Source organism: Schistocerca gregaria, chromosome X (assembly GCF_023897955.1).
Source record: "Schistocerca gregaria isolate iqSchGreg1 chromosome X, iqSchGreg1.2, whole genome shotgun sequence".
NCBI classification, from domain to species: domain Eukaryota; kingdom Metazoa; phylum Arthropoda; class Insecta; order Orthoptera; family Acrididae; genus Schistocerca; species Schistocerca gregaria.
In genome coordinates this window covers 30,089,000-30,106,060 of record NC_064931.1, presented here as the reverse complement: position 1 = coordinate 30,106,060, position 17,061 = coordinate 30,089,000, and the positions used below count along the sequence as shown (strand labels likewise).

Genomic DNA, 17,061 nt, shown 5'->3' with positions numbered 1-17,061 from the left:
CCTCCTCCTCCTCCTTGCTGCTCCTTATCCTTCGCGACTCGCGCGCGCCGTTGTCCTCCCAGCTAAGTAGCGCCAGACGCAAAAAAAAGGAAAATCCCCTCACGTGCTCCTCATCTACAACTTCCTCCACGACCTCGAGTACGCACTCTGCGGTGCCATCCTTGCTGATTATTTTCCTGTAGATATGTCTCTATTATCCTCAACTTTCGTCGTAAAAAATAAAAAAATCACAAAGTAAACGTATCAGATACAATATTATTCGAAGATAGCGCATCCGCGCGACCGCTACGGTCGCAGGTTCGAATCCTGCCTCGGGCATGGATGTGTGTGTGATGTCATTAGATTAGTTAGGTTTAAGTAGTTCTAAGTTCTAGAGGACTGATGACCTAAGATGTTAAGTCCCGTAGTGCTCAGAGCCATTTTTGTTGACATCTTGGGGCCGTGGGTTAGTGTGGTCTGATGCACACTCGAACCCTACCATCAGCTGTTACCAACTAAAAGTGGGATTCATCTGACGAGGACACGGTTTTCCAGTCATCTACGGTCCAACCTATACTGTCAGGAGCCCGGGAAAGGCATTGCAGGCGACGTCGTGCTGTTAGCTAAGGACCTCGCACCGGCTGTCTGCTGCCATAGCCCATTAACACTACATTTCACCGCACTGTCCTATCGGATGCGTTCGTCGTACGTCCCACATTGATTTATGCGGTTATTTCAGGCAGTGTTGCTTCTCTGTTAGCACTGACAACTCTACGTAAACGCCTTTACTCTCGGTCGTTAAGTGAAGGCTGTCGGTCACTGCGTTGTCCGTGCTAAGAGGCGATGCTTGAAATCTGGTATTCTCGACACTCTCTTGACACTGTGGATCTCGGAATATTGAATACCTTAATGATTTCCGAAATGGAATGTCCCGTGTGTCTAGGTCCTACTACCATTACGCGTTCATAACCAAGTCGGAAACACATTCACATGAATCACCAGAGTTCAAATGACAGCTCTCTATAAAGCTTCTTCTGAATAGATTGCTCTTATTCGTCGTTTGAGTGCAGTGTATTACCCGAAGGTATTGCCTGTCGCATGTAATCTATGATGGTGAGTAGTATGTGCTTGCAGGGATATCGGTTTTCTTCGTGGGCGCCTTAAAGAGATATTAACAGTAATAATAAACTCACACGGGCCTACTGCCTTTCAAATAAGGCTACGGGCCACTAAAAGCGCTCATCTTCTTCATTACGACTCTGTATGAGGGCGCTTGGTGATGATTGTGTCTTCTGGTACAGCTCCTCTGTGTGTTCTTAAATCGCGCGAGCACAGTTGGTTTCTTCACTGAAGGTAATTTCACTGCTTCGTGAAGGTAATAGGCTGGGAAATTATGTGGTGCGCGGAAAATGCGCCGAAGTGTTACATTCTGGGGGAGGCTGCAATTTTGCTATATGTGTGTTGGCAGCTGTCCCCAAGACTGAACAGATGGACTCTCTAAATATTCGAAGGCCACACTGCACCGCCATTCTTAAACGTTCTTTCAGCTGGGGATAAAGAGCTCCGAGAGCAGACGACGCCTTCCTCTAGGTTTCGTAGACATGATGCTTCCAGGTCAACTACCGGTGAAGAGTGACTCCCATGTATTTGGCTTTCAGTGCCCAAGGAATGGGTGTGTTACATAATGTGATTTTATCCTCCACCACAAGCCGTCGTCTCACAAATAGCAGTGCCTGGATCTTAGCAGCATTAAAATGAATTCTCCAGTTAGAAGCTCATTCACGGGAGGCAGTCTGGAGTTGGCGATGAACCGCCACCGGACGTCGGTGGAAACAGATCAGGGCAGTGCCGTCAGCGTAGATATATTTTTCAACTCGGAGTGAGACAGGTAAGTCCGCAGTGGGCCCAACACCGAGCCCTGCGGGACTCCAGCAATAACACAGTGACTCGCAGAGGTGGCATCTTTAACTCGCACGTCATAGGTCCTACCGTCCACTTAACTAGCAAGTAGATGTACCAAGTATGTGCCAAAGGCTGTCAAAAGCTCGTAACACATCGAAGAGAATCATGCCGCCCATCTCCCTATTGTTGTAAGGCCGGATGACGTGCTCGACCACCTGTAAGAGTTGGAGAGGTGTGGAATGGGCTTCACGAAACTCAGATTTTTTATCTGCACTACTTCTTCAGTAGTGAGGTGTGCAGTCAGTCAGGGCAGCAGAACTCTCTCAGGTGCCCTACTGAGAGTTGAGGGAAGGCTGACAGGTCGGTAGCTGGTTGGTTCTGCACGATTCGTTTCCGAATTGGGCACCGCAGTGACGACTGCTGTCTTCCAAATCTTAGGATACTTTTTCTGGGTCAGTATAGCATTGAACAAGCGGGTGATTTGCACGTTTGCTGCCGGTGGTAGTTCCCAGAGCATTGGAGCAGTGTTGAGGTCGAGTCCAGGCGCCTTCTGGTGGGGAAGACATTGGAGTGCCCGCCGGATTACTTCTTCATTTATAGCTTCTTTGTCTTGGACTTTTGTCCGTTCAGGGTCTGCTGCGAGGTAGACCTGAAGTCTGTCTTCAACCACCCCGATGTTGGCCTGATTTATGGGGTCCTTCACAAGTGTGAATGTGCTCTCAAACACATCGACGATAGCATTAGCTTTGTCGTATAGTGTATAGGTGTGCCAGTCAGGAGTCATTAGTAAAGGTATCTTGGAATGCCTTTTCGTGAAATTTCGGACTACGTCCCACGGGCTAGTAGTCGGTGGGATCGATGCCAACTTGCCTATCCACCGTTAATTACGATATTCGCTGAGGGCTGCTGGAGAAGATTGACCCGCCTCTTAACGTCATATTGTTTCGTGAGACGTCACTGTTTTAGTCAAGGAGTTATTTTCTCGTATAAGAAGGATCTCCTGTAGGAGCTCTTCTTGGCGGCGGCCTGCGTCCACCGTGGATAGAGTGACGGCTTGTGTGATAGCCGTTGTGATGCAGGTAGCGGCCGCGTCATTAGCGTCGGCTAGTAACGGATGTGTTGTGAGAGTACGATGTAGTATGCCCCAGTCAGTCTTGGCCGTGCTAAACTGGCAGTCTTAGCCGGGACACGGTCTGAGAGAGCACATGGACGGCTTCAGTTGTGACGACTCCTGGGATGTTCCTGATTATGTAGAAGTACAGAACGTCCGGCTGGTTACCATTCTCGGGATAGCTTGCAGGTTCTCAGGAGCGCAGACCTGGGCTCAGAAATAGTCAGCTACCAGACGAGTCTCACAGACCATACGAATGTCAACACTGTTTGCTCGCAAGAAAAGTTCAAACTTCTTCAACTTACAGAAGATGCTTGTAGCATTCCAAGTGGCAAAGGTGACATTCGCCACATGCCTAATCCCAGGTATGACTAACCTGTGTGGTGTCGCTGGTAATGTGGAAGAGTCCTCCAACAGCTTCTCGAAGAGCTGAGATAATGAGTGCTGGTACAGCGACCAGCGTTTCCTAAGTTCAGTGGCAGTCTGCCTTAGTTCACGAATCAACACAACAAGATCTGTATTGTCATCGACAGACATGATTACTTCCTGGGGGCGCTGACTGGTCGAGGCCCCCATGTTATGGTCTGGAGATTCGTCTGCTGGTCAGTAGAAATCCCACGGTCTACTTCTACTACTGTCAAATTCTGTTTGATTTTACCAGGTCGTTACTCCATTAATAAGGGCCGCAGCTGCATTACGTAGTTTTTCTGGTGCTGCGAGGTGAAAACAATCTTTAGCTTGCGGATGGAGGTAGATGACATGTTCTAGGTGGCTTCCTGCGAGCGGAGCGGCAGGAGTCCAAATTGCCGTCTTCGAGCATTCTTGTGCTGGACGAAGCTCCTTATCTGACTGGATGACTACCTTGACAGAAGCAGCAGACCGCAGGTGGCTCTCGCTTCAAGGGGCACTTGCCCCTTTCATGTCTTTGGCCACAATTAACACATCGAGGCAGCACGGTGTAGAGACATGCCTTGTGATACAATCTATAACAGCTGTAACATGCATGGGGAGCGGGCCGTTGTGGCCGAGCGGTTCTAGGCGCTTCAGTCCGGAACCGAACTACTGATATGGTCGCAGGTTCGAATCCTGCCTCGGGCATGGATGTGTGTGATGTCCTGAGGTTAGTTAAGCTACAAGGTCGTAGAACTGCTCCATTCGGAATATCTAGTGGCGCTTCTCAGTGTCAGATAGTGTGACGACTCTCTTCGAGGCTATCTTTCCTGTACCTAGAATCTTGAGCCAGGCAATCCATTTCATGTATTACTGCTGCAACGCCTTCTTGATGTACAGTCCGAGGAATTCAGTTGATAACAGTTTTCACCCATTTCGGTTTTAACGACGGAAATGTACAGCTCGGAATACTCTCGGCGCCCACATACTCCACAATCTTAAGATAATCGGCGGTATTCGGGGGCGCGAGTTTAGCTTGCCGTCGCCAAACTGCTAAGCGGTGAAAGATCCAGCAAAGTTCCCGTTGAGCCCGTTCTTTGAAAGCTTATAGTCCCCCTCATGCTGCAGCACAATGGGAGGAAGCTGTTGCTTCTGTTGCTGCGGTTGTCACTGCTCCTGTTCTTGTTGCTGTTGGTCTCATGTTGCAGGATCATCATCCCGCAGTGTTGCAAAGAGTTTTGAATCGGTAGCACAGGCGGAGAAGACGCCGCTCTCGTCTTAGCCGGCCAAGTTCGCCCTTTCTTCGGCGGCAAAGACGCATCCCCCTACGTCGGTGCCTGTGACTCGGGAAGCGTCACTGTCTGTGATGGCGTCTCTCTTCTTCTTTGAGTCGTTCGCAAGTTGTTCGACATTCGTATCCTCTTCTTCACTAGCTTCCGAATCAGTACACATTTCGTAGCTCGGTGGTATTTTCCGTGTTGTAGATGGAGCGACCGGTCGGGCCGCCGAAGTAGGAAACCCCACCGGACGGCGATCGGGCGACTCGTGCGCTATCGGGGAAACACGTCCTCTCGCCCCGACATTCAGCTCCCGAGAGCGCAGTCGGAACATAGCTGACTGCCACTAACTGCTGACTCACTGTTCACTATAAACCAACTAACTGACTGACAGCTCCGCCAATCCACTGCCTTTTTATACCTTGTGTACGCGATACTACAGTTATTTGTATGTGTGCATATCGCTGTCCAATGACTTTTGTTACATCAATGTATACCGAGCACCCCAGCTAACTTTTTTGTCCAGGAGCGAAATGAAATACATATCAAGCAAGTGATGTCTCTCTTGTAACTATGTTAGTTGCTGATGGCTGTACGTCTCTTTTGAATAGCACCGTATATTTTTTATTCGGTAATCTACTGCTCAAGGCCTGTCCAAAAACGAACCACAGTGTACCCTTCACGGAACGCTGCGTTATTAGAAACATAATACTAAATCGAGTTTGCCTCTCCCTGTATTGGCGCACAGCACAAGTGCCCGAGACAAAGTAACTCGTCCACTTGCTGGCGCCGAAAGCAAACAAAAGGAAACATATGAACACTGCACGCCTGTCATTCAGGCAATTGTCTTCAGTTCGAGGTTCGTGTGAGCATAATGTACAGGTTGGATATAATTAAATTTTGGATATAATTAAATTTAAATGATTAAAACTAATCATTGTGTTTTAACGCAGTACCGGCGCCTAATGGCGTATGTACTTTGTAAAATAATCTATAAAAAAGACACTTTTCATATCTCAAAAGCACAGGCCATAATATTTATAGCAACTGACACCGGCTTCGCCATTCCAGTGCTGCTCTGACCACTACTTCGACTCTGAAGTGGTGGACCCACTTATCACAAGCAGTAATACGTCAGTGCAGAAAGTCTGTTGTTTTCTTTTTAAAACTGTCCATGTCTTTCTTAGAAATTCATTTTGACATAACATACTGACAGCATTTAACAAATGAGATGCGATACCCATCTTGCACAAAGGTTAATCACAATTAATTTTTCATGTAAAATGTGCAGTCGGTGATAAAATTCGCGAGATGCTTCGCTTCATCGTTACGTGGAACTGCACAGCTTTACTGTAGGTTTACACAGCATAACACGAATAAGAAGACGAAGTGCTACCCACATACTGTCCGTAGACGTGAAGTAGGCCAATAGAAACAAATCTGTCGTCAGCGTTTGGACAAAGTTTTGTGACCTTACCCAAAAAAAGAAGAAAAAAAAGCCTGACAAGTGCGAGGAGTCCTCGCGCTGTAAGTATTCCGTACAAACTCAGTTGTGTATAGAGAATAATGATAATTTCGCGTGGCACAATGGCCTAATAAAGTCTTTCTATTCGATGCCACTTTGCAAACTTGCATACCCCTAACCTACCCCAGTTATCCAACTGGGGAAAGCGAACCTAAAGTTCAACGTGAGTTGCGAACCACCTGTTGTTTCTGCCGACTCTTCAAGTCATTGAGACGGGAGAAGGCTAGTATAAAATCAAGACTAAAAAAAATCCGTGGCCACATTGAGATTCAATCCCGCAACTTCTGTGTGTCCAGGTGCGCGCTTTACCACCGGACCAGCACATCTTCATCAGACAGGTAATTCATCTATAGCGTCTATAGGTTTTAATGAATGAGTTGGCTAGTATCAAAATATGTCACATACATAGCCGCATCTTTTGATTGCTTTGGCTTAGAAGATTAAAGTATTTACGTAGCCAAGTTACCGTAGATCTTAGTACCTGACATAAATTTCAACTTGTTACCTCTACCCATTCCTGAAAAAAGGGGTGTTAACAGGTTGGTTGGTTGATTTGTGGGAGGGAACCAAATAGCGAAGTCATTGGTTCCATCGGATTAGGGAAGAATGGGGAAGGAAGTCGGCCGCGCCCTTTCAAATGAACCATCTCGGCATTTGCCTGAAGCGATTTAAGGAAATCACGGAAAACCTAAATCAGAATGGCTGTACGCGTGTTTGAACCGCCGTTCTCCAGTCTGCTAACCGCTGCGCCACCTCGCTCGGTCACACAGACAGGCGGACAACAAACTGATCCTACAAGGGTTCCGTTTTTACCGACTGAGGTACGGAAGCATAAAAATGGATACGTTTCTGTACATCATTAAGTCGTCTGAAATGCAAAAATATCCCCATTAATATAATGGTTTCTTTGTTAATGAAACTGGAGTATCGACGTAATCATTAAAACTGATTCCGCCAAGGTGTATGCCGTTCTGTCAATTCTATGACGTATACTTTCACTGACAGGTGCATTACATTCGCCCATTACAAAAGCACCCTATTCTCAATCGCACAGCAAACAGAAATCGCAAACAGAAGCGATGAAATTAATCAAATCTGAGCGTGGATCCGTAATTAGTTGCAGGCCCCAGTTTCCGAGAAAATGCTCTAATATGCTTGGTTTGCCACAAAATTATCGCCAGATCGAGAGGTATTTAGAACATTAAAGAAGTTGGTTTTCGTAATGATATTTATGCCAAAGAATGCCACTGTGGCATAAAATCTAGCTTTAATAATATTTCAAATGCTTGCACGTAAGACCGAACGAACTTTCCACTGTGTCGGAGAGCGACCTGCTGCGGCTTCTTCTTGTAAGACATAGTTTCAGAAAACTGCTGATGCAACTCCAGGCCCAAACATGGAACATGAAGTTCTTGCAGTATTTCCGCTCCAGAAACGTTGCTCGGCCAATACTTACGAGCCCGACATGCCGGTCTTTAGAAACTAATACACTGTCGAAATGAATCACCACATCCTGCACCTGTCAGGACTACTGTGATGTCATTAGGCGCACTGAAGTAAGATTTAACCATATGGATTCCATAAAAACTGATAAGTTTCATTTTCTGTTATGTGTGGACTTTTTTATTCTCTCTTTTTGTCTCTCTTCCTGAAACTACATCATTGCTGAGCTTTTCGATTAAGCTGTAGGATGCTAGTGGAGGACTGCATCGCACCATGGCTGTGATGACAACGGTATCAGGTGACGAACACTCCCCCCTGCGACCTCGAATTACCGAAGTGTTCAAAACGACTAGAAGAAATCTTCAATTACACGTATTTGACGTTTGTTAGCTGCGGAGAGGCGATGTCGAAACGGAAGTACTTACAGAAGAAATGACTTGAATTTCATCTCGAAATGTATAATTTATTTAATCAACCCTATTTCCTCTAATTTTTTCAAGTTATTCCACAGTGATGTAAAGAGTGATGTGTCCAATCTCAATGCCAATATGTCCTTCTGGTTTTACCCTATTTATATGAACTCAAATTTTTTGTTAAACAAGAGCCTATGAGCAACTGTCTCACGAGATAAGCTGACTGTCTTGAAAGGTTATTAAGCTTTTCCAGTTGTCTCCAAGAAGAAACGAAATTTTAGTTAGGATTGCCCACTGAGGCAGTGTACACTGATATTTAAAATAGCAGTCTGTTTTAACAATGGCACCTATATAATTCACATCAGAATGTTTTGATAGCCTAGAGGAGTCGTTGGTATGAAGCAACTGAGAAATGAAGTGCGAGCTAAATGTGACAGTTGCGAGATACTGTGTGAAAGTTCAACATTAATATCACTGGCTTCAGCATCCTTTACTTTGCTAATAAACATAATAACTGAATCACTATTAAGTACATTATCACTTCCTTAAGTAGCAGCAGTTGACAAAATACCAATCATCTTATACTGTTCCCTTCTCTCCCTACTTTTTCGAAAGTGTGCCGTTCGGGTCACCTCTGACTAACTGTAGGATTCTTCATCATTCGCAAGCAACAAACAACGATTTCAAAGTGACACCTCAGGCACCAAGTTAACCAAAAATTTTTACAAGTTTAACTCGTCTTCACAAATGAAAAACTAAGCACAAAATTCTCTACTAACTCTCCAAAAGCATTTAATTATCAAGACAAGGACGAGCACACTTCACACTTTTAGTACTAAAGATTAGCAACAAAAGCAGAAAAGAAACAAAAAATACATGACATGAGAAATATTCAAAATGGATAAAGTACCATTGTAGAAATGAAACATTTAAAAATGCACTGTAAAAATTTTATTTAAACACTGCCAGTGTGTCCACACAAACTCAAATAGTCTTAATACTGCACCAATATGTCAAAAAATAGTTCGTAAGCTATTCACACACAAAACTGCCAACTTCCAAATACCTTTTTTCTGAATACGCTAATAAATCAACGAATTATATAAATTATTATGTGCTCAACCTTTTCATCGTGCTTTAATCAATTGGGAATGCTTTATCTTCAATCAGCTCTGTATGTCCGCTCCTACCAGAGTGAGGGATGGGGGCGGATATAGGGCAGGAAAATTTTCTAAATCCACACTTCAAGTCACAAAATTTGTTTCTCCATGAAAAAATACACTCCAGTTCCTTCATAACACTACTAAACTCTCCATTAAGCCTACCGAATTCCAAATGTATCAACTGTGAAAAAAAGTACCAGACTACTAAAACCCTATTAAGAGAAACAACATCATCACTCCAGATAAAAACCCTACCTTTGTGGTACAAAATTTATGTTCCTCCACACTACAGAATTATTATAACATCAGTGAAAAAAAATTCACCTAAAAAATAAAAATTCACTCCACAATTCTCAATGAATAATTGCCTGTCCATTTTGACACTGTATTCATCCACATTTCAAAAATAAAAGGTAACCTTCTACTGTATACTTGAATTTCAACAAAAACTTTTATTCAAAGCCTGTTGTTATTGTGATGTTCTGTCTGAAGACTGGTTTGTTGCAGCTCTCCATGTTACTCACTCGTATGCAATCCTCTTCATGTCCGAATGTCTACTGCAACCTACATCCTTTTGAACATGTTTTCTTGGTCTCACCCGCACACTTCCATCCAGTACTATATTGGTAACCCCTTGATGTCTCAGAATGCATCCTGTCAACCGATTCCTTCTTGTATTCATGTTGTCCCACAATTTTCATTTCTCCCCAGTTCCATTCCGTTCATACTCACAAGTTACAGGATCTAGCCAGCCAATTTTCAGCATTTTTATATATCAACACATTTCAAAAGATTCCATTTTCTCCTTAGCTGAACTGTTTATAGTTCACGTTGCACTTCTACGCAAGGCTGCACTCCAGACAGATACCTTCAGAAAATACTTGTTAACATTTAAATCTATATTCAGTGTTAAAAATTTCTCTTCTTCGGAAACGCTTTTCTTTCCACTGTCAGGCTACGTTTTATATCCTCTCTACTTTGACTGTATGGTGTCAGGCAAATCCAACACCTTCCATGAAAACCCTGACATGATAAGCAAATCCAGTAGTATGTCACATAGCTCCGAATAAATCGTGACATTAAATTAACCAAAGTAATACGAGTAACGAGTGAGCAAACGGAATACCACAGACTAACACAAGAATGCCTAAATGCATGTCATACCTTCCCACCGTGAGACAGACGCAGTTCCGAGGGGAGAAACCAGAACAGAACCCGAGAGCAGAACCATGTTAACCTGAAGGCCCTACGATAAGGGACGGACACCCACGTCTCCAGCTAACCGCTAGGTCCACCCCCCCCCCCCCCCAGCCCATGTTAAAAGATAGAGCCCTCCACAAGAACAGTATAGATCTTACGATAACACTAAAAGGACCACACCAGCTGCATGTTTTAGCGTGAGACTTTTTCGCGTCTCTGTTACGTTGCAAACTTTAAAAACATTGCCCCACCACGAAAAGTATAATGTTGCTCATTGGATAGACAGAATTTTTGTAGGCGGAGCTTAAGGTTAACATTGAGACCCTGATTGGTCAGATGAAAACACAGCCAGATAGTTTTTTTTAAACCAACTTCGGCAAATTGTAGTAAGGAGAAGTTAGGTGAGAGTTGCTTCCGAGATGGCGAGGTGAGCGGAGCTGTGCTGCCCGCCGCCCCCTGACAAACAATGACAGGGTAATGAACTCACGCAATGCCGCGTAACAGCGCATAAAGCTTCACTCAGAACTACAGAAGTCTTATCTGTTACACCCCCTTTTTGCGTAATACTAGTGTCGATCGTCAATTAAAGCTCATGGTGTTCACATTTGCCACTTGAAGTAAAAATCTGAAATGCGATGATTTTTCTGTTATATAGTTATTGAGAAGCCACATCAGCCACTGTAATTTAAGACAAGTTAGATAAGTAATGAAAGATAATTGAGGGTCACTACATCAGCCACTGCAATTTAAGACAAGTTAGATAAGTAATGAAAGATAATTGAGGGTCACTATAGACCATTTTGATAGTTTTCTCTTTTTTGAAACTTAATTTAAACCTAGATTATAGATGTGATATGGCATAGGTCATCCTTCGATCGATTGTAGAACTTGGAAACCCACTCAGGGAATATTCGTCCACATTTTTGTTGAACGCAGTTGGTTTTTATCATCCTGTATTAAAACATTTCCTTTTATCAATAGTGCAATTTATAAACAATGTTTTGTGAGTAGAATAAAATTTCCAATGGTAAAATTGTCTGCTTTTTCGACGTTAATTTACCAGCTAACTAAAAATAGGAAAGCCTTGAACCCCTTCCACTAAATTTAGTTATTATTTAGATTCTTTTACAGTGGAGCTGACGCTGAAATCATTAAGTATTTGGTTATATCATCGCTAGTCTCACTGAACTCTTCTGAACTCTACATGTCATGTGTGGTCTGACGTCTCCTTACTAGTAACAGGTCCCAGGTTCAAACTAGTCAATTCCCTAAAAAACACGCTCAGAGCGTCGTTGCGCGAAAGTGGTAGGGAGACACGATATAGAACAACAGACACAACGCAAAATGTTAGATGACTATCGTCATTTATTTTACTGCCGAAATAGAGACATTCCCAGTTCCCTCAGTATTGCCTGATTTAATTCGACTACGTTCCATTACCCTTGTTTTACTTTTGTTGGTGTTTATCTTATAATCTCCTTTCAAGACACTATCCATTCTGTTTCCCTACTCTCCCAACTCCTTTGCAATCTCTTACATCATTACAATATCATCGGCAAACCTTAGTTCTTTTTATTTTTTCTCCCAGAACTTTAATTCCTTCACCAAATTCTTGTTTGGTTTCCTTTACTGTTTGCTCAATGTACAGATTGAATAATATCTGGGATAGGCTACAATCCTGTTTCACTCCCTTCTCAACCACTGCTTCCTTTTCACGCCCTCGACTGTTGTAACCGCCATCTGGTTCCTATACTACTTGTAAATAGCTCTTGGCGCCCTGTATTTTACTCTTCAAAGAGTGTATTCCAGTCAACGTCGTCATAAGCTTTCGCTAAGTTTACAAATGCCATAAATGTAGGTTTCTTTTCCTGAACCTATCTAAGTCGTGAGGTCAGTATTGCCTTTGCGTTTTACAACATTTCTCCAGAATCCAAAGTCTGATTCTACCAGTTTCTACATTCTACTGTAAATAATTCATGTTAGTATTTTGCGACCATAACTTATTAAACTGACAGTTCGATAATACTCACACCTGTTACACCTACTTTCTATACAATTGTAATTATTACATTCTTCTTGAAGACTGAGAGCATTTCGGCTGTCACATACATGTTGCACACGATGTAGAATAATTTTGTTATGGCTGGCTTTCTAAGGATATCAGTAATTCTAACGGAATGCCGTCTACTCCAGGGGCATTACAACATAACGTCAACAAATTCTGCTAGCTCTCTGCACTGTATCTCTTTAATTGCCAGCATCACATAAATAAATAATCACAAATAGCCTACATTGTCTATGAAAACCATACATGAAAGTCAGACTTACTCCACTGATTGCATTCAATTTCATTTAGTGTAACCAGAATGTATAATTGTCTCATCACATGGAAATTTGACCAAAATACTGACAAAATTGTACTTAAGTGGAAGAAGTTGTGTTTCAAGAAGTAATCACAACTCACAGGAAAGAGAAATCCTGTAAGGATAAGCTACAATTATAATAGTGTTCTGCCTCTTGCAGAATAATTCTATCAGTCTCTTCATTTTAGGTGCACTGGTTTCCCTGATTCTGTCTAAGAATCCTGCCACCGACTTGTATGGTTTCTGCTACATTACATTAAATCTTTCCCATAGGAATCTAGCGCTATTCTGTTTGTGGAACTGCTGACAGAGTACGTTCGTAAGTTGATTAAATATACACGCCTTACTGAACCCTTCATGGAAAATGACTTATGTCTTTTTCATTGAACACAAATCATAAGTTAGCCGTATGCAAACGTATTTCGTCTCGTCCATTACCCATACTAGCAGCAGTTTCGTGTCAATAAGCTGTGACACATTCTCAGTACGCTTCCCCTACAAAAGCGCCACTAAACCAGCCGCAGTGGGATCCACAGAAGAAGCATGTACACTGACTGAAGCCTTTGCCTCCACTCCTGCGGGTTGCCTACGCTCACTCTACGCCGTTAAAGTGTCTATCTGCCTTTGTACCACGGCATTCTTCCCCCGTAGCTCGGCCATCCGTTTCGTCAAAATTCCTACCACTTCCTGCTTCGTCAGGGCCCGTGTTTCTGGCTTTTACGCAACCTGTATCTAACAAAATAATACAGTATACACTGAAAGAAAAAAAATCGAAAAACAAAAAAAGTAGAATAATGAAACTACGGAAATACTTTCTTCTCGGTAACATATTTAAGTCATTAACATTGCAAGATCACAGGTTAATGTAAGCGCGAGATTAGCCTTTACAGATGTGAAATGCTGATTCATTAATGACCGGTGTAGCCGCCGGACTGTTGAGTGCAATCATGAAAACGTGCACGTATTTTACATGTGGCGGATGTCAGTCTGTGGGATGGGGTTCCATGGCTGTTGCATTTGGTCAGTCAATACACGGACAGTTAATGCTAGTTTTGGATGACGTTGGAACTGTCGTCTGATGATGTTATCCTGTTAGAAAACTCCCCCTGGAATTCTGCTCATGAATGGTAGCATGCCGACAAGGGTGGCCGAGCGGTTCTAGGCGCCACAGTCTAAAACCGCGAGACCGCTACGGCCGCAGGTTGGAATCCTGCCTCGGGCATGGATGTGTGTGATGTCCTTAGGTTAGTTAGGTTTAAGTAGTTCTAAGTTCTAGGGGACTGATGACCTCAGAAGTGAAGTCCCATAGTGCTCAGAGCCATTTCAACCAATTTGAGTGGTAGCATGACCGTTCGTATCACCAGACTGACGTACAAATTTGAAGTTGGGGTGAGATAAAAGTGAGATTCCCTCAGATGTCATACGAAATCGCACCCCAGACCGTAACTCCAGGTGTTGTTCCAGTGTGTCTAGCACGCAGACAGGCTGGTTGCAAGCCCTCAACTGGCTTCTTCTAACCAACGAATGGCCATCACTGGCACCGAAGCATTACCAGTTTTCATGAGAAAACACACCGGACATCCATCCTGACCTCAAGTGAGCTCTCGCTTGACACCAATGAAGTCACATATTGCGAGGTGCCGTGGCTATCAGTGTATTTAACACTAAATTCTTCTAGAATCTTCATATGGAAATGATGCTCTAAGCCCCCCCCTTTCCAAACTCCGACTTTTGCTGTTGCACATGGATTAAGAAGAAACTCGAACTGACTCTAATCGACCCTGCAAGTGGAGTAGAAAAGAGTTTGGCACCTGCAATAATTTAATTTGATAGAAATTAATTTGATAAATAAGTTTCATTAACGTGGTGAGAAATGAAAGGGTTGCTCTACCGATCTACAGAATGAAAGTTCTGTCCAAAATAACAATTTGATTTATTATGACTAAACTCAAAGTAATAAACACAACACATAAAACATTTACAATACATCAAATCGGATACTGAAATAAATACTGTGAAGGTGAAGTTGTCCGTAAACTAGCTAGTGACGTTAATTACAAAGTGGTATGTGGCGCCAATTCCTTGCAACTCAAATCTAAAGAGAAACACCCAGCCAACCTAACATTAATTGCTGTTACCATAGTGAGAACTTAGACAATGAACACCCAAGACAGAACCATGTAAGAAAAGGCGAGAACAGGCGCGCTCTGCTCAGCTCTGATTATCACAGAGCAAAATTCCCTAATCTGCCGGTGATGCGGACATACATTACCAAGCTGTCTTCTTAACTGCAAGGACACGATCTGGCGTACCGGAAGCGGTGGCTGGTTGCCTCGACGTCCAGCCGTGGTGATGATAATGTCTCGAGTATAGCCCGAAACAAATTATCCTGGTCTGGTTGTCCCAGACTAAAGATTTCGTATCGATACAAATGTGCCTCTGAGGAACACAATCACTGACGGTACAGTGATTGATTTTAACAAGCGAAGTCACACAGTAACTCCGATACAGTCAACTTTAGCCAGAACTGCTCAAGATGGACAACATAGGCCGCTTGTACGCAGAACGCGCAATTGCCAACTGCGCTCGGAAAGTTACATTGAAGTCGAAACTTCAGCAACTTCGTCAAACAGTTACAAGTAAATGAAAGTATATTAGACAGCCAATGGAAGGCAGGCTGTCCAGAGTAGCGAGAGCTCAGTCTTGTAACCTACCCTGACCGAAAGGCGAGAGCCGACCCTCTCAAGAGCACCTGTACAAGCCGAACACAGAACATTCCCGCCCCCACGATAGTGGCCGTGGTTAAACGTTCCAATCAGCAACTCCAAAACCGGCGGAAATCTCCACTCTACTGCCGACGCACTACTATTCCACCAATAGAGATACTTGGCGCCAATTTCTGCTCCGATTTTGCTACGCCACGAAGCTATGCCCTGAGCAAGCCAATCACAGTTATGACTTTGCAGAAAACGCGGAAATTGGCCCACCAAGACTGCCTGGGAACACAAGTCATTCTCACACCTCGCTGGTAGCCCACAAGAAAGTGTTTTCACTAAGTTTCTGCGAAGTAACGGAATCTCTAGCCCAGCAGCTCCGTCAGACCCCTGTGGGCGTGTCGCCCCTGCTCTTATGACATTGTTGGCGTCTGGAAAGCATCCACTCGACTCCCTCACACCTGTCGGCTTAGCCCTTTCAAGATCAGCAGAACCCGCCTGTCACCGGACGACATAGGTGACGAGAGACCTTGTGTCGGAAGTCCGCGTGTGAAGGAATAGCAACCTTTTGCAGCATGCAATTAGAGAGAAAAATCGAATTACTCAGAGTAAGATAGAAATATGAGAGTGGGCTCAAGCTACCTCTCAAAATGTAGGTGGTTGGGGATCAGTAGAATGCATGCTACAGAGCGTGTGGGTCAGAGCTGTCCTTGAAGTAACCAATTTGTAACCGTTCGTTGAGTCACTGTGGTGCCAACTTTTGCTCAGATTGCTGCTCCAAAGCCACACGCCAAACACGATGGTCTTCGCTCTCAGTAGTGCCACGTGGCCGTCCAGAGCCCGGTCTTCTTGCGACTGTACATTCTCGTGACCACCGCTGCCACCAATCATCTACAGTGCCTACATGCCTGCCAAGTGTTTCTGCAATATCACAGAAGTAACATACTGTTTCTAGTAGCCCTATTACTCGACTTCGTTCAAACTCAGTGACGTCTTTATAATTGCATCTTTGTCACCTTAAAGGGATTCTTGACTAAGATCAACCCACCACGTTCAATCTCTAAGGTAACGAACGCTCATGACGGTTAAAACACGTATTTAAGGCAAACCTAATTTGCATCCTCATAGTGGAGTTTCGAGCGCCACTCTTCAGCGACTGCTGCGAAATTTGAGCAGTCGTCGTTTTTCAAATATAGAAATGCACCTACCAAATTTCATTTATGTCACACAATTCCTTCTTTGTGTCGCTATAATTTTCCGTCAGTGTATTTAAAGTACATAACAAAGCAAGAATATCTGTCAGAAAAGATTCGGAAACAGCAATGATAAACAACACATTTACACTGATCAGCCAGAAAATTATGACCACGTACTTAATAACCACTATGTCCATCTTCGGCTCGGATAACAGCGGCGAAGCGTCGTGGCATGGAAGCAATGAGACCTTCGTAGGTCGCTGGAGAGAGTTGGCACCGCAACTGCACACACAAGTCACCTAATTCCCGTAAATTCCGGCGAGGGGGGCGATGAACTCTAAAGCCACCTTCAATCAAATCCCAGATGAAGAAGGTACTGGGATTC

General features: G+C 43.8%; 1 protein-coding gene across 1 annotated transcript in view; it reads right to left on the bottom strand.

The window, feature by feature from the left end:
- The window catches only part of LOC126298492 (uncharacterized), a 1,054,904-nt gene that overhangs the window by 842,370 nt on the left and 195,473 nt on the right, over positions 1-17,061 (bottom strand). The window lies entirely within an intron of this gene.